Genomic DNA, 26,810 nt, shown 5'->3' on the forward strand with positions numbered 1-26,810 from the left:
CCATCGACGGTTGATTGGATCCTGGTGCCAGATAAACCTGATAGCATATATTATGATATTGGCCTGAAAGACACTAGTATTGTTTATACAGACTTCTCTTCTTTTCAATCTCTTCTCTGTTCTATTCTTCATTCCTTGCTATGTTTCACTGAGAAACCTTCTCAAAATCATCGCAATACTGAACCATTGCTAATCAACGGAAACAAAATCTTTTAATCCTTTATAATTGAATGATATGTGTAATGAATCTATAGAATGGACTACAAACACTACCAGGGCACAATGGTGTAGCTCACTGTCGTGCAACTCAGGGTTCAGTGACAACTTTAACACTTGTATGAAGCTTTGATCCGCCCCTTTAATGGTTAAAGAGTCGTACCCGAATAGACGGAGTGCCATCTCAGGGAAGCCGACCCAAGAAGAACAATGCTTTAGGAATAACATCATCAAACCAAGTCGTATCCCATACAGCAAAATGTTAAAATATATATTGAAAGTGGTAAAATGATAGTCCTTCGGCCTTCAAATTATAATAGTACATACCTTGTACTGACATACCAAATTTTTATCTGTCATTGTAAGTTTGAGTATTTGTGCTTTTGTTTGTGTTCCATTTCAAACATTTGATAATGTCGAAAAGAGTTTAATAGTAGACCTCTTAAATCATGGAATAGCTTTCTTAGATGGGATGAAAACAAAACTGAACTATTTAGTTTTCTTGCGGATAATACAAGACCTATCACTAATGGCAAAGAATACCCCCAGGCAGCAGCGTATTATCAGAGGATAGGGATATTGAACATATGATACATTTGTATATTGTAAAGGGAGAAAATGTACCAAGATGCACAAAAAATGTTGTGCAAAACTGTATAAGATCTCAAAATTTCATTCCTGTACCTTAAAAAGAAGAAGGTAGGTCAAAATCAAGGTCACATAAAGTCAGTTTTGAGATGTGTGTTCAAAACTGTACAAGTGGTCCAAATTTTATGGCAATATCTTAAAAAAGACAAAAGTAAGTCAGTAGGTCAAGGTCATGGTCAAAGGACCATGTAACCTTCTTTTTAATCTTGTTTTTGGCAGTTTCTGCGATATGCAGGCTCCATAACCATAGACCCCCTCTCTAAATTCGAAATTCGAGTTTGTTTAGTTCTGCCCATTGTTTTCTCGTTTAGCGCACAGCCATTTTTTATCTCGAGACCATACGCCGCTTTTCATGGAATTGCACTCTGTGCATCATTGAAGGTTCCATGTACATCTGCGGATGTCTCTAAATAGCATTCTTTGTACTTATAACATGTGTAAATGTTGAGATCTGCTCAACCCTGGACTAGAGGCGTGGACCGTAGATTGCACTTCCACTACCGTCCATGAACAGGCTCAATCAAACCGAGCCTGCAACATTTTCGTTTATGTCGTGTTTGGCAACCTGTGATTTTCCAATTTTGTATTTGATCATATCAAGGGTCATCAACAAGTTATACTTAGCATATGAAATATCTCAGAAAAATATTGAAGTCTTTTCCAGTGTACAGTGTAACTCTATTCATATTTGAAACAAATATAGGGCCAGGACGTAGCAAGTAAAATCATTCAAATGGAACGTGCTTTGCACATGCATAACTAAAGTACCGATGATAATAATAAAGCCTGGCATACAATGACTAAGTAGTAGCGCGAACCAAGCTCTGCGCATGCTCAACTTGACTTGGTACCAGTGATAATTACAAGGTTTGATAAAAGTCCCGCATATGATGACCCAGAAAAAGTGCGAACAAATTTTTCCCATATACATACAAAGAAAGAATTATTAAAGGGCCATAACTTAATTGAAAAGTCATCCAAATGGAATCCGCTTTGCACATGGACAACTAGACTTATACTGATCATAATTACAAGGTTTGATTGGAATCTGGCAAATAATTGCTAAGTAATAGCGCAGACTAATTCCGTCTATAGCATCTGGAGGTGTACCTTTGCAATTTAAATATAAACAGAAATGCGCTTGCTCCATGTAATAACGAAGAAGCCAACAGTCGTATGTTTGTTCATGCAAAGCATACCTCATTGACATGCCACCAAACAATTACAACTGGTAGTTAGTTCTTGCTGTATTATTGTACCCTGATTTAAATATTGATGTTTTGTGGCTAGCTTTTGGAAAGGTAAGAATTTTAGATTTATTCGGATTCATGATGTTTGTAGATCACTTGATCCTCGTTCAAAAGCATTTCCATTTTTTTTCATGTTTTTACCGGTTGCGACACTGTTTCTGCATTTGTCGGAAAGGGCAAACAATCTGCACGGCAGGCATGGAATGTGTTCGAAACAGCTACTGAAGTATTCCATAGTCTTAGCGCTGCCAAAGACACAATAACTGAGTCGGAAATGGATACATTAAAAAAAATGTAGTTATATTGTATGATCGATCAAGCACGACATGCAAGGTGGATGAAGCTCAACTTAATTTGTTTGCCCAGAAACAGTGTATATTGCGTTTCCACCAACAAAAGGTGCTCTGAAACAACACATCAAACGAGCAATTTTTCAGGCAGGTCATGTCTGGGGTCAAGCAAGAGTTACCATGCAGCAACTGCCAACTCCGTCAAACTGGGGATGGCTGAAGCAGAACAATGTGTGGATCCCTTACTGGGCGTAGTTGTCTGCTATAGCTGAATGCTGCCAGGAGCTTCAAAAGTGGGGCTGCAAAAGGACTTCCTGTACTGGTAACTGCAAGGGGGCAATTGCAAGTGCCAGCGCTCAGGTCTGTTATGCACAGCAGTTTGTTCTTGCAACTGTCAAGAAAATGACTAAATGCAGCATATGCATATCTTTTGCTTCGGTTAGAACATTATTTCCGATGTGTTTAGTTTCATGGGTATATATAGTAAATCAAAATCAACAGTGGTAGTTTCTTAAGGTTTGCATTATAGGAAAATATTGCTTTTGACTGTGCAAGTGCACGCGCTCCCTATTTCTTTGTCCCCTTATGGTTTATAAGACGCATTTTCTTAAGATGTTGATTTATTGCATTGAATTTAATCTGAATAAAATGTCTGTAACACTTATATTGGTTGGTGTGCTTCAGATTTAACCATTGTTAAAAAATGTAAGTTATAAAAACAAAGTGTTGGGATGTCTACACACATGAGCGTAGTCATACAAAGTTGATTACAAATTAAAAGAATATGCATACTACAGCTTGGTATTCTGTTCTTAATTGAAACGAAAGTGTATAAATAAAAAATATGCAATCGTATTAATGTATAACATGCTTACCTGAAATAAAGTATTGAAAAGTATCAACAAATGGCGGCCATTTTGTTTTTGTGGCGGCCATCTTGAAAATGACATAATTTCAAGTGGCCCTTGATCTTATGTTAAAGTGCATGATAGGAAGTTACTATCCTGTAAATCTGATGCTTGTATCATCAACTGAAGTATTTTTGCAATATCCCGCTCCACTAGAACGGCGTACACCTTAGGAGAGAGACAAATTGGCCGATAACTATCTGTTCAAATGAGTGTTATCAAAAAATGGGTGCTTCGTATTCACATGCAAAATTATGGAAAATGTCCAATGTATAATTATTCATACGTAGTCAGCCCGTTCTGAATAGATCTTCATACTTAAAAATCATTTACAAAGTGTGTAAATCTCATGCATAGTAATACAAAGGAAACTGTTATTCAATTTAACGATTAATCACATTTATAAATATGAGCAATTATTGTATATGTTATTATAGTGGATGATCGGTATAAAAATATGTTTCACATTGTGAAATAGGTGTGAGAGAGTAGCAATATGACTATGCAGTTTAGTTTATATTTGCACTAAAAGTAGGTATTCGCGAACCTCACAGGTGCAGCATTGTACCTTCAGATGCGTATCTTTATGTGTCACTTATTATACTAACATACTTGATAATACTCTCGGCAGCCCCACGTACTAATGTGTCTGAAGTATTCAGTACTTTACCAACAGAGGAAGGAACTTATTGATACATCTTGTCTGACTTCTATAAATACTGTTATTGTCCGTTTGTATTGACCGGGCACTCATGAATCTTCAGCATATTTACGTAAATTAATTTTTGGTGTCCGAACCTAAGTAGTGTTTTAACTATTACAACATAACTCATAAATGACATCATGTCGCACGTGCAGATAGCTGTGCGGACAAAATGTTTAGCTGGGAATCCCGGGTTAGGTTAGGTTAGAGTCTTGTGACCAAATCATTTTTTTTCTGCAAACTTCACAGACAGTTTCACAGAAGTTCAAAAGTTTCATCATAAGTTATCTTTTAAGTATGAACTTTGAAAACACATTTCTGTCATGACTTGTATCAATTTGAAAAAATGTCGATTATAGTACAAATCTATCTTAATTATGTTCGTCGCAGATTCTAAGAATAGAATAATAGTAAAAATGAATCTGCTTAAAATGATTTCCGTGAAACACCCTACTCCTAAGATCTGGGTTTCTCGTGAATCGGGCCCGAGGAATTTTGCCACTGTTATCTGATTAAACTTTCCATATTTCTTATGCATTTTTTGTTTGTTAAAGAAATACACTTGTATTTAATTGTCTTCCATGTGCATGCTAGTTAACCTTTGTTGAAAATGTCGAACACAAATCTTTAAAAACATCTAAGAACAAAAGACAAATTACCTATCACTAATGTTTCCAAGTGAATTCAGGAAAACTCTGGGTGTTCGTTCATTCAACGGAAAATTCAAGCAAATATGTCGCCAGTAGAAGAAATAAAGAAATTATAAAATAACGGCTACAAAAAAAAACTCTGTTACAGAACTTTGTGTAATAATAAAAGCAGTATCGATAACATTACGCTACAACAGGTTTGATGTGAATTTGAACACGTTGTAACGTACGTGGAAGTCAGAGCTTGTCGCAACGTCACAGTTTCATCAGTTATCTATATAGGTAATTTTAGTCAAGATACAAGAAATATTGCGTCAACAAACAAAAACACAGTGCAAGGTCATATTTTTCGGACAATAATTTATTATTATTATTATTATTATTAGAGTAGATGAAAATCCAACGATTTTTTCTTTCATTAAAAAGTTTGATTATTATTATTATTTTTTCATTTTGATACGATATTTCTCAACACAACGATAAAATTGTGAATAAATATCATTTCAGTTTCCACTTTTTGCTTATAAATTGACATTAATTTTCAGTATAAAACTTCAGTCTTTTTAAAAAATGTTTCAATCACAATCTTACACTTGGAAAATACATTGTATCCATATACTTGACATATTTAATGATACCTAAAAATTGAAAAAGTTTCGACTGCCGTCCGTATAGGCCTCTACAATTATCTGGAATTTGCAAGAAATAAAATGAAATTGCATAAAAATAACTATAACAGATTTGGTGGATAAAAGCAAAAACGCTGAGGAATATAAGGAGCTGAAAATAGATACTAAACTTTAAGACTTCAAACCTAAATTTCGTTAAAACATTTATCACAAACCCTGCATTGTAAAATGCCTTAGTTATGTACATTTTTAGCGAATACTTGATGTAAAATTATTCAGCGATTAAAACTGAGCTGAAATAACGATTGTTAAATAGAAAATTGTGGTGTGGAATGCTAGATTTATAAGCCAAGAAATTCCAAACAATATAGTTGAGTAGATAAATGTAGACGTATAAACAGATCAAATTAACACATAACCATATTCCACTAACCTAAAAGCATGTAAATGCATAAAGTTTAACGTACTTTTCCAAAATATGTTTACTATATCACCTGTATAAACATACCAATTTCCTAATCAGGAAAAGTTGTATTACAAAAAAAAAAACATGTCATTACATATACCATTGTTACAATTAATGGTAAATCATGAGATCTTTTAATTAGATTTAAGGTAGTTCTACACGTTTGAGGTCAGATAGTACTAAATAGGTAATTAAGCAGTACTTCCGGGCTAGTCAGATAATGGCGGAAAGAAAACATCCTCATTTTTTCCCAGTTAAAGTGGCATTTTCATGTTTTATGTCAGCCAGTTCCTGTTTTTATTTCATTGTGGACCTATACTTGACATTTTGGTAGCATTTTAAAGCAGATTTTTTTGCATTTATAGAAATGTAAACGAACCTTAGCTGTCAGTTTAGAAGATATTCCATAGTGTTGACCTGTCAGACAAAAATTCTCTCTTAGAAGATATATGACCCCTACTTTTCTTGGTGTTTTTTGGTGGTTCATAGGTCTTTAAGAACATAAGGCTAGTAATTCTTTTTTTAAAATGGGCCTGGCTTTATGTTACAGCTCTTAGAAGATTGTTAATTTTATATAGAACATATTGCACTATTTTTACTGCTGCACAGCTTTTAACATCAACTTTGGCAAAAATTGAGATTTGTCCAGACTTGGTATAAATGGGCTATTATGGTCAGATTTTGATAGAAAAGGAACATTTCATTGCAATTTGCTGCACAAATTGTTAAAAATCCAAATAAAATAACATTTTCACTGTTTTGGGTGTATTTTTTCAAAAAATGCATATTCAGAGCCTAAATATTACCCATTCATAGCTATCAGAGTAGAGAGTGTGTATATTTAACTGTGTTTATATGTTATTTGCTTGCAAATTTGAGTATGAAACAAAAGAATAGGGCTAAATAAGCTCCAACTAGGAGAAATGGTTAACAGCTATGTCGCGACAAGTATTTTTGAGGAAAATTGCCGCAGTGAAACGCATTACTGAAAATGCTATTAAACCTTGAAAAATGATTTTATCAAGCTGAAACTTGGTATTTTTCATGCAAATAAGCTACTGTTACTATATAAATGAAACTGACACTATTACAGAAAGCCACTTTTGCTTAAAAGTCTAATAGTACTAAATAGGTAATCAAGCAGCACTTCCAGGCTAGTCAGATAATGGCAGAAAGAAAAATCCTCCTTTTTTCCCAGTTTAAGTGGCATTTTCATGTTTTATGTAAGCCAGTTCCTGTTTTTATTTCATTGTGGACGTATACTTGACATTTTGATAGCATTTTCAAGAAGATTTTTTGCATTTATAAAAATGTAAACGAACCTTAGCTGTCAGTTTGGAAGATATTCCATAGTGTTGACCTGTCAGACAAAAATTCTCTCTTAGAAGATATATGACCCCTTCTTTTCTTGGTGTTTTTGGTGGTTTATAGGTCATTTAAGAATAAAAGGCTAGTAATTCTTTTTTAAAATGGGCCTGGCTATGTGTTACAGCTCTTAGAAGATTGTTAATTGTATATAGAACATATAGCAATTTCTTTTACTACTGTACAGCCTGTAACAACAACTTTGGCAAAAATTGAGATTTGTCCAGACTTGGGCTATCATGGTCAGATTTTGATAGAAAAGGAACATTTCATTGCAATTTGCTACAAAACAATGTGAAAAATCCAAATAAAATCGCATTTTCACTGTTTTGGGTGTATTTTTTTAACAAATACATATTCAGAGCCTTAATATTGCCCATTAATAGCTATCAGAGTAGAGAGTATTATTATTTAACTGTGTTTATATGTTATTTGCTTGCAAATTTGAGTACAAAACAAAAGAATAGGACAAAATAAGCTCCAACTGGGAGAAATAGTTAAAAGCTATGTCGCGAAAAGTATTTTTGGGGGAAAATTGCCGCTATGACACGCATTATTGAAAATGCCATTAAACCTTGAAAAATAATTTTTAATTTTCAAGCTGAAATTTGGTATTTTTCATGCATGCAAATAAGTTACAGTAATAACTGTTACTATATAAATGAAACTGACACTATTCGAGAAAGCCACTTTTGATTAAAGGTCAAATAGTACTAAATAGGTAATCAAGCAGCACTTCCGGGCTTGTCAGATAATGACGAAAAGAAGAAATCCTCATTTTTTCCCAGTTAAAGTGGCATCTTCATGTTTTATGTAAGCCAGTTCCTGTTTTTATTTCATTGTGGACCAGTCCTATACTTGACATTTTGGTAGCATTTTTAAGGAGATTTATTGCATTTATAGAAATGTAAACGAACCGTATTACTCATGTGGTCATACCCACATTTTAGCTGTCAGTTCGGAAGATATTCCATAGTGTTGACCTGTCAGACAAAAAAATCTCTCTTAGAAGATACATGACCCCTATTTTTCTTGGTGATTTCGATGGTTTATAGGTCATTTAAGAACAAAAGGCTAGTAATTCTTTTTTTTAAATGGGCCTGGCTTTGTGTTACAGCTCTCAGAAGATAGAACATATAGCAAATTATTTTACTACTACTGTACAGCCTTGATAAACTGGAAGTAATGGCGAAACGTCATTTATCCGGATAATGTAAAATAATCAGGGTGCGGATTGGTTAAATTAGCATTCTAACACGATCCGATTCATTTTCCTATTAAACAAAGAAGGCAGAAAACAGTGAATTATTATACAACAAATCACTGTTCTGACGTCACAATTATTACGTCATGGAGTCAAATGGCATAGCGGCGCGCTGGAAAAGAAACCGATTGAAAACGGGTAAATATTTAATGAATGTCGTCAAGGATGTATTTAAAAATCCTTGGTAACGTGTTAGAATCGAAATAATATATCTCATTTAGTCATTTGCTCTTGAATAAATCATTGTTTGTCGTTCAGATGCGTATTATTATACTGCGCCCTCGTGATATAATTCCTTCGCATCTGAACTCAAAACAATGATTTATTCAACGACAAATCACTGGATGAGATATATTATTTCTTAAGTAAAAGAACGAAAAAACATATACGTTTGTTTATCAAAATCGAACATGTATTATGTTCGTACATGTATTTTCTTATCCGAAATCAAAATAAAGAAAAACAATGTTACCAGAAACGTATTGTTTGTTTTTGAAATGTATTTTAAAACCGTACAGTTATTTTTATTGTCTAGGGGTGTTTAATATAAAGAGTGGATGACCGTATATTTGGTGTTTACATGTATACTTGGAAATACATAACGACAAACTTCATTCATTTTCAGGACATGTTCATTAAGTCATCATTGAAGTAACTGCGTATCTCTTGTACGTTTTCTTAATAGATGTAGGGCCTAGATAAAGAATTTGTGGAACCTTTTCGTCTTAAAATAGTTAAATGCATAAATCTTCAGTTTTTAAATTATATCTAAAATACAACAATGTATAGCGAAATCTACGCAATATTTTTTTTCTTTCCCTGTACATTACACATGACAGAAGCGTGGACTTCTGCGGGAGTTCAACTAATGTCTTTGTACATTTACACAGCAGATTCTTGACTTTCATACTTATAATTGCGGCAATTATTTTTTGAAAATATATAACAAACGATACGGATGGCATTTACAAAACATGAAACAAATGCAAATAGCTTACGTTTGGAGTGCCTTCTTTGTCAAGAGCTAGTTTGGCTTTATTGGTTTCGTTTAATACTACATTTACATTTCATAACTTAAAGATACGTAAAGTGCCATAATTTCATTCACGTTATCATACACGTTAAAGCAAAACATGTGACTTCGCATTACAAATAAAATAATTTATTAAGCAATATTCGTATACAAAAAGCTTTTGGAATAAGATATTCCTCGTTTTGCTTACAGTCAGTCTATTCTGATGGTCTAGTATAAGTAAAGTACAAAATAAATAGGAATACCTTTTATTTACACTGTCCTGTAATTTTGAACTTTGGTTCAAGAGTGAAGTTTTGTGCACCATTAATAGATATAAATTCTCCCATTGGCTTTTGCAAGGTGCTGCCAAATTGTGCCCTACAACTTGTTTTGAAATATTGCATTACTTATATATGTCATTTAAATGTAACAAAATACACTAGCCCTCCCGCTTTGCTCAATAGGGAGAGCGCAAATGTACAGATTGCAGGATCGTTAGTTCAATCCCCGGGCGAGGCGTATGTTCTCCGTGACGTCACTGTATCTGAAAAATTCGCCCTCCACCTCTGATTCATGTGGAGAAGTTGGCAGTTAGAATTCAGCATTATTGGTCAGGTTAACTGCCCGCCGTTACATAACTGAAATACTGTTGAAAACGGCGCTAAACTCAAAATAAACAAACAAGCAAACAAACAACAAAATATACTCATTAAGAGCATATAATATAGTATTCAATGGAAAATTTGTCTGAAAGGTCTGGTATTATCATGATTATGGCTATCTGCATTGATCTTTAAGAGTCTAGTTTATTTAGACGATAATTCGTAAGCCACTCATCTTCCATGTGGACGGATTATATCAGTAAAGAACACGAAGATCTGTATATAAATTGTTCACTTAATCAAGTTTCCTGTTCTTGTTGTATGCCTTCATTCAATAACCATATTAAGCTTATTCCCAATACAATAAGAATCTATAGAATCCTCCCCCGCCGTCTCCTGCACGCTCACATGTTATTTAGACAATAATTGCCTCCACAAAGACTGGCACGAAACAAAATCGTTCTTTTATATTGAAGCAGAATTGTGTGTATCACTGAATGAAAGACTGAAATAAGCATTTTGCAATTACTGGGCGATTTTTTGTTTATCTTACACCGACACAAACAAATATTCTCTCTCTCTCTCTCTCTCTCTCTCTCTCTCTCTCTCTCTCTCTCTCTCTCTCTCTCTTTGCTCCCGTTAGACCAAAAAATGTCTCCCTCCCTTTTGCCATTGCTCATTGCTACTGTTGGCAAACATTTACCACCTCATAGCTGTCCATCTCTAAATGCAAGTCATTTGCGAACATTTTAAGAATGTTTTGTTTCAAAATAGAATAAAATAAATGTAATAACAGAATCAAAGAGCTGGAGGCAAAAGTATGTTAAATTAAGTATCGCGGGCAAGCTTGCGTGCTTATGCCCATAATCTAGGATTAATATTTAGTATAAGGTATAGCTGAGGGAGTATAAATGACAAGACATTTTACGTGATGAGCGATGTATGGTACTGGTATAAACAGAGAATAAAAAAAGTTCGTTCCTATTTTAACATTTACGCTACATTTTTGAAGTTACAGGTTGGAATAGAGGAGATACATTAACAAAACCGAATAATGTGAACATGTTAGAAATGACAATGAAAATTTAAGAAGTTCCGATCAGTTCAATTTTTCAGAATTGTCCTTTGAATTAATAAAATATCAAACCAGGAAAAAAATGCTTTTCTTCACTCAATTATGTTTTTCTCAGACGAATAGAACGGATTATCTAGTTAAATGGCCGTAGAGGAGCAACAGCTAAAGTTTGAATTTTTGTTATCTCAAAGTAAAATACTCCGTCCTTTGGAATCCAGGTTTCAACTGTTCAGTAAAATAATTCGGAAATATGCCATGTCCTTATATCTTCTCACTGGCACCAAGCCACTGTACATGCTCTACCCTACCCCTAGATATACTATACGAACCATGGTCACGAACGGGAAAATATACTAACCCATTTCAATCGCGCATTTCTCAATTAAAAAGCACAGTTTGGAAAATAGGTATTATGCATATTGAACAAGTGGTAATTTATCTTCCATCATGCTCTGGTCACATTGTCTCGCTGTGAAATCTGCGTAGTATATATTTTCATTAATGTTACAGAAAAACTTGATGAACTTCCCTTATGCAGTTCGGGTCATGATAATAACATTATTCTGATTGGCCGATTAGCAAATATATTCCAGTCGCCGTTTAACTGCACGTTTATGCTACAACGTGTATATGCAATTTAAATGTGCAATTTGAATTTAATAAACAGTACCTGTATGTACCACTGTATGATATCAACTTCAAAATCATTTCTAAGATGATTTCATTCATCATTTCGAGTTTTATTGTATAGTTGTAAATATTTTACATTTTGTTTTTTAAGGTGGCTGATTTTTTTCCAACTTCACCTTTTCGTTTTTTCGCGGGTGCCAGAGCGAAAAGGCGAGATTTCTGGTTTTGCCGCGTTGTCGTCTTTTCGCTCTTCCGCGGGCGCCAGAGCGAAAAGGCGAGATTTAGAACTCAACAAGCGACAAACCACAACGCGACAAGACGAAATAGCGAGAAGCTTCCTGCAAATCTCGCTTTTCGCTTTGTCGCCCACCTGTAGCGCATGCTCAAACCATTGTTATGAGATGTGACATTTGCAGGAATCATGTACCCGGTGTTAATACCTAGCTACTCCGGATAATCATCCTAAACGAATGTATATTTTATGAAAAAATGTGCGATTGAAATGGGTTAGTAACCATGCTTCTTAAAGTATATATATATATATATATATATATATATATATATATATATACTTGTCCAGGAGTAACTTTTAATATTTTCTATTTGTCCAGGAGTAACTTTTAATATTTTCTATTATATATATATATATATATATATATATAGTAGAGAGAATTAATTAATACGAACTAAATCACCACCACAAAAAACCAGACCAATTACGACAAAGCGCCTAGCAGTACAAACGAACACGCACATGCCACAGAAAGTCCACTAACCCAATAAGATTAGTTTCGATACTGCTTTATATACGAGCCCGAATTGTACTACACATTCGTACTGGTTCAACATTTGCATATATATACTCAAATCTCTGTTTTCATGTCTCACAAATCAGTAGTGACTTTTTAGTCTTTATAACTGATTGGGACCAGAGAAGCTATATTTTCTCTCTAAGTTAACCGGATCTCGAGGATACATTGAATATATATAGATAATTTGCGTTAAGGGATATAATTATATTCAGAACAGTTGACTTTCCCATACGTGAGATCCGCTAGGATACAAGTTCGCATTATAAATTATTATATAGTAGAGAGAATTAATTAATACGAACTAAATCACCACCACTATATATATATATATGGGTAGGATAATCAATTATGAAGGCTGAATCAGTAGAACAAACAAGAACTAGATGTAAGAGAGAGAACTGCACTTGTTAATTGAGGTTCTTCGACAACATACTTATCCCCACTCGATACGGCAATGTCAATATAAGACCTACTCGCACGTTTTTGTGGAGTTTAGAATGGCTGCGATTTCAAGACGCGTGCGAGTAGAAAATCTAATTCGAAGTAAGTTTCTGCTTTAAATACTGAAGCAATTAATTATAGACACTCATTACACGTACACCAACTTTTTAAAATCTTCAGATTTTTATATGATTTTAACAGTTGATTTTTTGTCCATTGTTTCTCAAGATTCGACATAAAAACGATTTGGAATATATCAAGCCAGAAGGATTTTATACCAAGAAGGCAGTGTAAGAAGTAGTTTTTGTCGCATTTTGAAATCTAAGAATTCCGAACATTGATGTTTTGTGCAATTGTATAATGAATCTTGATTAATTGTGTTTGTTTTTCTCAACAACACACAATACTTTTACAAATTTCAAATGAAAGCTATGCACTTATCTATGGAATAATATTGAAAAAATCTAAAACAGTTTTTTTTTTCGAGTTGTCCCTCTTCCGTTTCTAATACACATTTTTGTAAAAGAAGGAAACTATTTTTTTGTAAAAAAATGATCCTTTGTAACCAAAATGAAGATACAATGGGATTTTTATCACATCATTTTTGTATGTACAACAACAATATTTCAGTATGTTTAAATCAATTTGATAGAAAGAACCGAAATCATATGTCTATAGACTGGCAATTTTAACGTACTTTATATTTTTCAATTTGACAGATAACAGATTTATTCTCGTTGATGAGAATTCGCGTTTCGTAATTGTGTTTATATTTTGGGAGATAATGTTTTAATATTCACACGCGTTTTAAGCTCGACTATTCACAGAATAGTAGAGCTATTGGACTCGCCCGTGCGTTGGCGTCTGCGTCGGCGTCCCTATTTGGTTAAGTTTTTGTATGTAAGCTGGTTTCTCAGTAACCACTTGTGGGAATGGATTGAAACTTCACACACTTGTTCACTGTGATAAACTGACTTACATTGCACAGGTTCCATAACTCTATTTTGCTTTTTAACAAAATTATGCTCCTTTTTCGACTTAGAAATTTTTGGTTAAGGTTTTGTATGTAAGCTGATATCTCAGTACTCACTGATGGGATAGGATTGAAACTTCACACTCTTGTTCACTGTCATGATCTGACATGCACTGTGCAGGTCCCATAAGTCTACTTTGTTGTTTTTGTCTCAAAATTATGCCCTTTTTTCGACTTAGAAATTTTTGGTTAAGTTTTTATATGTAAGCTGGTATCTCAGTATCCACTAACGGGAATGGATTGAAACTTCACACATTTGTTCACTGTCATAATCTGACATGCACTGTGCAGGTCACATAACTCTATTTTGAATTTTTTTAAAATTATGCCCCTTTTTCGACTTAGCAGTTTTTGGTTAAGTTTTTTTATGTAAGCTGGTATCTCAGTATCCACTAATGGGATGGGATTGAAACTTCACACACTTGTTCACTGTCATGATATGGCATGCAATGCAAAGGTTCAATAACTCTACTTGCCCCTTGTTCGACTTTGCAGTTTTTAGTTAAATTCTTATATGTAAGCTGGTATCTCAGTACCCACTAATGGGAATGGATTGAAACTTCACACACTTGTCCAGTGTCATGAGCTGATAAGCGCTGTGCAGGTTCCATAACCCTGTTTTGCATTTTTACAAAATTATGCCCCTTTTTCGACTTTTGTATTCATTCAATTGACAAGGCTGTTGAATAGTCAAGCGTTGCTGTCCTCCGACAGCTCTTGTTAATTCACCCGTCTCTCTGATCGCAAATATCCGCGAAAATAAGATCGTCTCGAATATAACACAATCTAGATTATATTTATACGTAAAACTTGACCACGATAATACAGTTTAATTTTGATTACTTTCAAACTCATAACAATTGTCATGAACTGATAAGCTGTTTTAGCCTGTAATACCAACGTGTCACAAAATTAATGTAGAGTTCGTGATAACCAATCGTATAGAGGTCGAGACATGATGCTTTTAATGCAAATTTTATTTTTGTTTACTTTTGGAAACTCTGTGAATGCTTTCACTACAAGACTGTCGTTATGTCTATGCAAGAGTAAGTTATGTATGTAAAATTTGTGAAATGGCTTTTTCATTTAAGCAATGCATAATTTCTTGCTAGCATTAATTGCCTGATTATTCAAATACCTGTATTTCACAATGTGGCAAATACACTTAAGGTAGTTCTGCACGTTTGAAAAACCGGAAGTGATGGCGTAACGTCACTTATCCGGAAAACGTAGAATACTGCCTGGATTCGGCGTACGGAAACGAAAATCAGTTTATGAATTAAAGGCAACCTGTGAGTAAATGTATCAAAATGGCACTGTTACTATCTTTCTAAAGTTAAAATATGATATTAAAACATCTTACACGTTAAATAATTCCAAATAATGTCTTAAAATTAGCTTGAAATAGGCGGTTCACTTTAATCGTAGCCAAATATCTCAAAAAATAAGCACACGGACCTATATATTTTATTTCACCATATTATAGGCCATTTGTTTATTTACGACTGTGAGAAGTTTCATTAAAATCTACATTGTAGAAATATTTCTATTCGCGAAAATGTTTTGAAAATTCGCGTTTTTCCCATAGACTCCCATTATGAAAACTTGCGTGAGGTCGAATTTTTTCAAATCAGTCTAGCAAAAAATCAAGCACACGACCCTATCTTTTTTATTTGCTGAATTTCCTTAGTATATTCCGAAGTTTTGAAAAATTAGAGTTTAATCAAATTCTACATTGTAGAAAAAATTTTGATCCTAACGTGCAGAACTACCTTAATTCTGTTATACGTGTAACTATCATTTTTACGAACTGTCCTAATTCATGTAATATTACAGGTAAGATCTTTATTTAGCGATTTGATACCGAGTTTGTCAATAGTGCGTCTGGTGTGTTGTATAACAGGTTGTGTTTGACAATTATAGTAAAAATATAATATTGGATTAATTATTTGACATTTTCCCTGTTAGATTCATTGTTAAACACGTAACTATAAGGTTAATCATTAACTTGAGCAATGTTCTTTTCTAATGCTATTCTTCAATTCCTTGTTTTGTGCGTTCAAACTGAATATCACTTCTTTAAGATTAAAGTATACTCGAGTTTTAATGTTATTAATGCACGGAAAGTGGTTATACATCACGAGGGCGTAACCCGAATGAATTATTCTGGCGGCGTATACCGATTTTGAATGTATTAATTTAGGTAAAACACGATTTTGCTATTATACATTATTTCGATTCTAATATGCCCTTAATATAATACTGTTGATAGATGTAGCAGCGCAACCGTATTTTAACAGAAACAAGCATATTAGAATAACAATTACAACGGATTTGACATGCGTAAAATGGCCACATGTATGGACAACAGAACAACTTTTTTGCAGATTATGGTAATGAATGCGACAAAGTTTCTGGTGCAATAATTGATGGGCTATTTATAGTAACAGATGAAAACTCCGATAATGTAAGTATGAAAATCTTTCTTTCATTGCAATATGTGATCAATTATCGTGCAGACTGAATATTTCTAAACTGGTTCTGACAAATTTATAATTTAAAGGGATACGTTTCAAGTGTTATAGTTTAGATATGTCTGATATTTTACTGACATTTTGTTATACGTCGTGTGAGCGCAATTGCCGCGATGTTTCTTAATCTAACCTAAGTATGCCATGTAAGGATTACACATGCAAACTGCTATACCCTACCATACATGTACTTGTACAATATTCAATCATTCTCTTTCAATCTTCAAAAAATAATATTGTTGACCAAACCATTTTAATAAGTAAATAAGTGTTTGGTAGTAAGATTTTTACGAATCATTAAACCTGAATATCCTAAAATATAGAATTATTTATCTTACACAAATAAATATCAAAATAATTAGAAAATGGTTTTGTTAAAATATAGTTAAATAGCGTTGTCTAATGTTGAAGGAATGCGTTGCAACGCGTATGAATATTGCGATGCGTGGTATTATACATGTACTTCACAAGAGAACTTAAAAATAATAAATTAAATATCACTTAATGATCTTAAAATCACAGCATTCTTACAACATGTTTGTGAACGAGACTATTGATACTTTGGTATTGTTGTCGGGCTTTACATGTAAGACAAGGTCACATGACTGCTTTCCTAGTAGACCCTTCGAGCATTTTGTCATGCGCTGTGCACCTGACCAGAACTTGCAATCTAGACATCAAAGTTTAGTTCCAAAACAAATTGGTTAGAGAATTGCGATTCGAGGTCAGTGACTTAACCACGAGTTCAAGAACATCTCTGCTTTGAAGTTGTATGACACTGCATGGAATCACAGATCAAATAGGAAATGATTTTAACGCTTTGTTATCAAAAGTAAAATGTGATCAAATACATCCTTTTAAACAATATCATAATTTCATTGTTATAATAACAATAATGTTTTGTGCTGCTCTACCCCCAGTTTGGCGGTATTCGTTCAGTTGTTTCGTTTTTATGTTTAAATTAATTGTACGCAAAAATCAATAACACTGCTGTTATGCTTTCTATAAATCGGAAGTATTCTTTCAGTTTTCTTCATTTTTATGCATACTTATATGCATATAATATTCAATGAAACTATTGCTATATTTTATGTTTTAGTCATGTTGTTCCTCTTTCTAGGTATTCACATACCAGCTTAAGGATCTACCTGTGGCGCCTGAAGTGTTCTGCTCAGGTAAACCCCTTTTATATGCCAATTTCTAGCATTTGTTTTGTGTAAAGGCTTAATGACCTATCAGACTTTGATATCGTAACATCTGTAATTTATCAATCTGCGTTTTTGACGACATATTCACCTTCTTGTAAGCACTAAATTACTGCTCATGCACCGCGCTGTTCACGTAAAACTCGGAAAAGAGTTATATCATGATGTATTTTCAAAAGCATACAAACAACAGAACTGGCAAAAATAATATTCGAGGTGACTGTATTTTTACTATGCTTAAGTACTTGTGCATTAGTTCATGATTAGTTTGCTATGAAGTAGGTGCTGTCTATGTGACCTGTATAGAATACATTGGTTAATAATGCAAGAAAACTCGGATCAGGTATTTCGTTTAATTAGTGTAAGTTGATTAAAACAGTAGAAATTCTTACCTGAACTGGATAGTGAAAATGGTTTACAGGTATTTCTTATATCATATTGATTATGTTTCGAGCCTTTTTAAGATAATCGAAGTTGAAAGTAAGAATAACAGCAAACTTCTAATTAGGTCATATAATCGTCTTACATCTGCCAAATTTTGTTAATAGATTTCGCGATCTACCAAAAGTGTTTCATATCTCTCAATTCTTCACATGCATTGAAATGAATGATTTCACAATAAATTACATATTTGCTTGACATTGTTTTTTTTGAACTCACAGAAGCCAGTCACGTTACATTTTTCGGCAACGCCGTCTAAATTCGTTTTCGTTACCTATGCCACGTGACTTCAGTTTGCAAATCAAACTACTTGATAACGCATTATAGATAATTTATCAAAATGGAAGATTTATGCAACACTCTGCCTGATTGGACGAGAGTGTCAATTTCTTTCACTCTGTTGATTGTGCTACGCTGAGTGAAATGTAGACAAAGCGTTTATCCTAAACGACGCTGTTCACAGTTTTAAAGCTAACTTTGGCTCAGTATATTTAGCAAGAATATTGATATATCTCAAAATGATAAGTAAGTTTAATAAATATGATAAAAACCTGTTCAATACCAACATATATCAAATTAAAGAAAGAGCTGAATACGGTCTGCGTATCACATGAATAAGGGTGTGATAAGAGTCTTTTATGTAGAGAAGTGCTTTTTAAAAGATTTTCCTTGTTACAATTGTCATCTGCATATGAAAAGGTTTCTTGCTTTGTTGCATATTAAAATGACTACTTGTTTGCTTTGATATATTTGTTATAAATTATTTAATTGATTTATCATATATGAATATTTTTCTTTAGTATGGTATGCAAATATTGAACTCAGTTGAAATCTGTTTTATTATATATATGCTATATAACGACTGAATCTCGTTACACTGAAATGAAGGTACGCTGCATACAGTTTATCTATGTGATATGACTATGGTCAAACTTTGCTTATGAAACAGAAATATTGAAATAATTACAAATGTATGTTTTGCTTGACCTTCACTTTTTTATAGGTGTGACGTCATTGTCCAAAGATTCATGAGTAGCGAATATGCTATTTGTTATAGCAGGATCAGTTGGCCTATTTTAGAAATAAATAAAAATAATAAATAAAAAAATCCTTTAATTGATTTTTTCTCATGTATTCTAATCAAACTTGATTTGTAGCATCTGTATTAGGCCCGCAGCCAACTTTGTTCAGCTTGGACATTTGACCCCTTTTAGGGGCTGCTAGAGCTAAAACTAGAATTGCCTTTATACAGCGTCTCATGAACTGCTTGGTGGATCTTTGTCATACTTGGTCTGGAGCATCATTATAAGGTCCTCTTCCAAATTTATTTATATATCAACTTGGGCCCTATTAGGGACCACCATAGCTAAAAGTAGATATGCCTTTCTTCGCATTAACCACTAAAATGTAATGGATTTTTATCAAACTCGATGTGTAACAATATCGTAAGGTCTCCTGCTATTTTGTTACAAATGGGGATAGGGACCAATTTAGCTAAAAATATAAACACATTTAATGACCTCTTCTCATGAACCGCTTCATGAATCTTAATCAAACTACTGCTGTAATTATTCGTCTAAGGATAAACGAAACATAATTGCAACCCTACGAAACCTTTGCGAAAGATTAAAACAGAACCATTTAAATTGTTAAAGTGCGGTGTTTAGTTTTGCAATTTGAAAAATGTTAGATGAAAGATGAATATTAGATGAAAAATTCATAAACTTCTTTCCTTATTACAATTCGCCGACCATCATTTTTAAAGATAGTTCTTGTTTATTCTTTTGTTTATTGGTGGTAATAATGGTACTTAAACTCTGTCTTTATGTATAATGTATAGATTGTTTGTCTGAGGGCAAAATTAATATAATAAAAAAAACGTGTTTTTTTTTAAACAATCAAACATCTTTTGTTTCCTTTTTTATTTCGATATTCGCTGAAAGTTTAATTTGCGACCCGACTTTAATAATTTACAGAGGAGAATAAGCAGGATAAGCGACAGACAAATGGTAATGGTGGGAGCACACAACCAACTGGATCTTTACAAGTCAATTCAGATGGTAAAGTCAACGGAGGAGGAATCACCTCTGCCACATCGACAGACGGTACCGGATTTAGTGGAAATCTGCAAGTTGATCCCAATGGTCAGATGAGCGGAGGGGTCACTGGAAATATAAATACCGGACTCGGTTCTTTCAATGCAAGTATGCAAGTTGACAAGAATGGTCAGACAAACGGAGGCTTGAATGCAAATTTAAATGGTCCCGGAGGATCTCAATTCGGAGGAAGCATCCAGGTGAATAATGGTCAGGTAACTGGAGGGGGGAGCGCAGCTGTTACAACATCAAACGGAAATAACTTTGGTGGAAATTTTAATGTTGACCAGAATGGCCAAATGTCAGGTGGGATGAATGGAAATTTCAACACAGGCTTTGGAAACTTCAGTGGAAACATGCAAATGAATTCAAAGGGACAATTGAACGGAGGGGTGAGTGGCACCATAAGTGGTCCTGGGGGATCTCAGTTTGGGGGTCAAATGCAAGTGAATAATGGGCAGGTCAGTGGAGCTGGCAGTGCGTCAGTACCGACTTCAAATGGAAATAATTTTGGTGGTAACTTCAATATCAACCAGAATGGCCAGATGTCTGGAAGCATGAATGGCAATTTTAACACGGGTTTTGGCAATTTCAATGGAAATATGCAAATTAATTCGAATGGCCAAGTAAGTGGTTCCGGAAGTCCGACAATTAATGGACATGGCGGGTCACAACTCACCGGCACACTCAATGCACAGAACGGCCAGTTCAGCGGAAGCGCCTCTGGTACATTAAACACTGGAATAGGGTCGCTCAATGGCAAAATTGGTGTCGATTCTAATGGACAGGTAACTGGTACTGGATCAGGGTCTTTCAATATGGGCAATTTTGGTACTGGACAAGTGAGTGGAAACTTTCAGTCAGGGGGAGGAACCGGAAGCCAAGGACAGTTTCAGCTGAATCTACAAGGAGTACCAATTGGACGTAAGACAATTTTAATAAGTTGATCAAATATTATTGAAACACATCTTCAATATTATTATGTTAACCTGACTTACATACAAATACTTAACAAAGTTTCTAAAAAGACTTCACATAAAGCTGAATTTATAATCGTGGTAAGTAAATTATCAAGTAAAAAGTGGTAGACCAGAGATATTGCTTCTGAGCTCAGTATTGGGGGAAAAAAAACAACAATTATAGAGCTACCATCAGCGCCGGTGTCGACTTCAACGTCCCGATTGGTTAAGTTTACGCGTTAAACCTTGAATATAAGTAACCGTGGAGGAGAAAAACCCCAGGCGCCCCTTCGAGCATTATTCTATCACTAGCATGCACCTAGGTAGAACCACCGATCTTCCGCAAGCCAGTTGGGTTACTTCTTAATATGAAGAGTTTTAAGGCTCAAGCAAGACCCGAACCACATCGATGACGGCCAAGTGATTTGAAGCCAGCGACCTAAACAACTCGGCCATGGAGCTCCCTACTACGTAACGTTCAATGCAGAGGATTTTAAACTCTGTTTTGCTTGATTACAGTGTTATGCTCTTGTATGACGCAGCACGTTTTTGCATTACTGTTGTTTATAACAAGCCTATTTAATACTCGATCACATCGCACGATATTGTTTCTTATCATTTTTCATATTGATTTATGTCAATGGTACGTTGACATTTATGACCCCTCTTTGCCACATGCATGACAATTGTTTCTGTCTTTTCTTTACTTCAGTATCAACTTTTAATTTAAGGGCTCATAATGCCTTTGTCTTAAATGTGGTTTCCTCATTTTTTCATGATATATAAATTTCTTATCTTGTACTATTTCCGATAATTGTTTTCTCTAACATTTGTCAAAGGTTTGAATATTGATGAGAATAATAGAAAGTTTTACTAAATCCTTAGTTTTTGATTACCTTCCTTTGCCGCTCAAACTGTGTTAGTTCATGTGCAGTATTAAAACTAACACATTTTAAACCAAGTAATTATGCATATTTGTATAGTTTAACATAAAATTTATAGCCTTGTGGAACTTTAATCTTGCAAAGAAACGTTCGCGATTATTTTATATTATTTGCATGTGTATTTCATGTTCATTAATAGGACGGCTGTTGAACAGGGATTTCTGCCAATAATTGCAAACTTATTGATCAAGAATGAATGTCGTTAATATCGAAGTTGTATGGCTTTCAGATAAAAAACTTATAAACTTCTTGTTGTAATCTTTGTTAAGTACATAGTTTATTTTTCAGAATCTGGTACAGGTTACAATCCGTCTACGTATTTTTCTCAAGGTAAGCAAGTTCTTTAAGTTTACCTTGTTTATTTTATTTTATTTATTATTTTATGTAAAGAACATGTTTGAAAATAGAATTTATTTCCAAACACACTTATTATCTACATATAAAGATTTACATTTATCAAATAGCTTTGTTCTGTAGCCTTTAATTTGAAAAATTTATCATAATTATGATGTATTAAACAAAAACATTAAATCAATTAGTAAGAACAATAATTTCACGGTATTCAAAAGAAGTTTCTTACATTATTTTAATTGCAGGTATGTTTCAAACATTAATCACTCAATCGAATCCGATAAAAAGTGACCTCTCGCTCACTCGAATCCGATAAAAAATGGCCTCTCACTCATCCGAATCCGATAAAAAGTGACCTCTCACTTACTCGAATCCGATAAAAAGTGGACTCACAATGACAATCGGCAACTTCAATCTCATTTCGTATTCTCGTTAAGGAATTCGATATTCTTCGGATGTAAAAAAATAGCTCAATGCCCGTATTGCTTCTTGAGAAGACAGAAGAACTCCAAAATTGCAAACGGAAAATTTGTTATTTGCCGATTGACATTACAGATCCACTACTTTAATTGTATCTTTATGCTTTCATCCGACCTAAATTTCTAAATTTCAGCTGGTGTTGACGAGTTTATGAAACAAATGCAAAGCCAAATTGTTGGATAGTGAATTTTATTGGCCAAAGACGTGATAACATCTGTTAAATCTCTGTGCCGATTTGTTACAAACTTTGATGGTATATATCTTACTATTGTAATTCATGTAAGTGTTCCAACGATGTACTTATTAAACAAAATGGACATGAATAAAAACCACTTTTTTATCCGCCCATTAACGAGAGAAAAACGGGTGCAAACAAAGCAATTCATGTGCTGTTGATACATGGTTTTCATGCTCCCCGAAGGAGTAGCAGATAATCGCCGTTTCGTCTCCATCCGTCCGCCCCGCATTTCTTGTCCGGAGTCTATCTTACAATTTAGAGAAATTTCATAGGAAGCTTCACTTTTAAGAGGAGATGCGCATATTGTTTTATTTTTCCGGATGATTTTTCACATATTATTCAACAGTGGTATATACTATAATACAATTCTTGTTGGAGTATTTCTGAGCAACCATTGATTGGAATTTAGCCATAATTCATAGGAAGCTTTACTATCAAGAGAAGCTGCGCATATTATCTTCATGTTCCGGTCAGATGTTTTTTCACTCATACATTACCCTTTCAATATTCAACAATATTATACTATAGTACAGTTTTTATCCGGAGTATTTAGTGAAAGTTCATAGGAAGAGGGGAAGCGCATATTATCCTCATGTTCCGGCCGGACGATTTTTTCACGGAGTTATTGCCCTTTGATTATTCAACAATAGTATGCTATGGTACAGGTTTTATCCTGAGTATTTTTTCAGCAACCACTGGTTGGATTTCAGCCATACTTTATAGGAAGGTTCATCAGGAAGAATACATGGGCTTATTATTTTCGAGTTTTGATCGGATGAGTTTTTCATACCGAGTTATTGCTCTTTTTTATTCAAAAGTATTGTATTGTAGTACAATTCTTATCCAGACAATTTCTCAGCAAACACTGGTTGGAGTTTAGTCATATTTCATAGGAGCTTTACTATCCAGAGGAGATGCGCAGATTACCTTCGTGTATCGGTCGGATGACTTTTCACTGATTTATTGCCCTTTGACTATTCAACATTAGTGAACTATAGCACCATCATTAGCCTGGTTCTCTGGCTGCGTGGTTATTTTTAAATAAATAATGCAAACAATTTATAATGAAATTTTAAGCCTCTAAAATAGCACATGTTATCTGATGGCTGAACCATACCTATGTTCGGAGCCAGGGACAATAAAAAATATCAATGTAGAAACAACCTGCTGGAGTAACTTCCCTCTTAATAAATAAAACTTATAATATATGTAAAGAAGAACAAACATAGGGACGAGAGCCAGTCTACACCATCATAATCAGGAGTATTTCTCAGCGCCCACTGCCTGGAATTCGGCAAAAATTCATAGGACGCGAGATGCGCATAATTTCTTCATTATCCGTACGAATGAGTTTTCAAAGAGATACTACCCTTTAATCATTCAACATCAGTAAACTTTATGTGACCAGCCGGTAAGTTCCACTTTTATTCTTTAAAAATGAACATTTCAGGGAGCATCCATTGGTTTTACCGATATTTCTTGTTATTTTTACTTTAATTTTTCTCTATTTTCGAGACATCTCGCGAAATTAAACCTCGCGTAAATATTCACCACTTAATTTAGTATAATTGAAAGTAAAGTACGAAACCATTTTAACAATTTCGCGAATATTCGACCTCGTGAGAATACGCAGAATTTTAATTCGCGAAATTCTGACCCAGCGAAAATATTGTTTCTTCCATGATAACCTCTTTTTGTAGCATAAAAGATGCAATTTAATCCATAGCACATTTTGTTGTATTAGTTACCAACCCCAAACGCACTGTCTCCAACGATATATTAAGGTACTAGCTCGCTTCTCCGCTTGTTTACTCCCTTTTCTGAACTTGGTGTCGTTTCAATTTTTGGCGATAACCGTGAATGTATTGAATTACGTGTACTTCGTTTGATTGTTTGTCTTTGGGAATCATATTAACACGGTATACTTTATCTAATATCAAGCACAATTTATTGGAGAGGTCTGATAAGACCTCTTCATAGTGCTGGCTTTCAAACAAGTAGAATTTAGACTAGTAATCTACTAATTTTACGGCGTTAGATTTCACTTTCTAGCGCGAATTACGGTAAGCGAGTCTAAAGTGGCCCAATGCGCTTGCGCACAAGTAAGTTTTGAAATCTTCTAAGACGAAAATAATTGTTCGTTTAAAATAAAGAAATATAGTGTAATACTATTGTTACAAATGTTGGAAACGGTTCAGTTATTAACAAGAAATATATAGATATATATTTACTATTCTTTGTTCGCAGTATTCGAAGATATGCATATGAATTGAATCACGTTAAAATGTATTTCTTTCAATTAAATGAATTTGTAGTTTAACAGGCGGGTTCGTTTGCCCCGTTCGGAAGACCTGCCGAAATAAGAAGAGTTCTTCCGAGCTTCTGATAGTCGGAGATGTTAATAACGTGATCAAAACAAGGCGGCAATTCGACAAACTGAGTAATAAACTAGAACAAATAAAATATTTAGAATTTGAAATAGCACATAAACACACAAAAATATCTGAAAAAAATAATCATTTGAAAAAGAATGATATTTTTTCACTTCCGGCAGACGTCCATTCGATTGGGATTTTCTTCTAAGCTTTTCTAAAGCTGCTAGGAAGCTGTTCTACTGGGCCAGTTGACAAACAAGCCTTTCATGTGAGGTTCTCGCAAAAATGGTAAGATGCTTATTTGGCAGCTTTCACCAGGGCCAAGTTCAGTGTACAATGATTGCGGTGGTAGCTTTTGAACCTTTTGAAATGAAATTCAGTAACTAGGAAATGCTTGGGCTTACAGTCCTCGGATTGGCGGAGGTTGATCATTACCTGAAGATGACTTCTGGATTTTAAGGTCATTATGTCATGGCCACAGTGACTATGACCCCTAATAGGTCACAGTGACCTGCAACAGGGAAACTGTTTTTCGTCTCTAGCACAACCTATCATATAACCAGATAACAATTAGATAACAATTGTTATCTATGTGGCTGATATAACTTTGAAAGGAACAACATTGGACCTCTCCTAGGTTTCTTTTTTAAAAGAAGCCTACTTGTATAAACCTTGAAAACGTACTCATCCATACTCCATAAATGTGTTCGTACTCAAAATAACTCGAAAGTAAAATTATTATTCTTGAAAATGTGTTCCTTTTTTACCAAAGAAATATGCAGAATAATGGGTAATGTCGTGTATGTGATAACGAGAGATAAAAAGAATGTTTAAAACTCTTCAGTTCATGCTTTTGGTAGTGTTGCTGATTTGTGGGTCACGGTTATGGATATTTAAAACATGTTTACCATTTCGAAGAACAACAGGCTTGTAAAAAAAAAATAGTGCCGGAATCGTAAATTCATCATATTAATATGAAACAAAATACATTCAGCCGTCACGTGTCATGTGATATGCAAGAATAGCTACAATTCACGCTAGTTTTGTGAACTAATGTCTGCAGTAGCCCTTGAGATATGTTTGTGGTCTCGACCATTGTAAACTTGAGGAGAATAATGTCAATAGGGAAGGGTCAGAGGCTAACAGTATTTCTCAGCAAAAGAAAAAGAAAGAAAATACTGTCACACGAAAAT

The sequence above is a fragment of the Mercenaria mercenaria genome, chromosome 17 (genome assembly GCF_021730395.1).
Source record: "Mercenaria mercenaria strain notata chromosome 17, MADL_Memer_1, whole genome shotgun sequence".
NCBI lineage: Eukaryota > Metazoa > Mollusca > Bivalvia > Venerida > Veneridae > Mercenaria > Mercenaria mercenaria.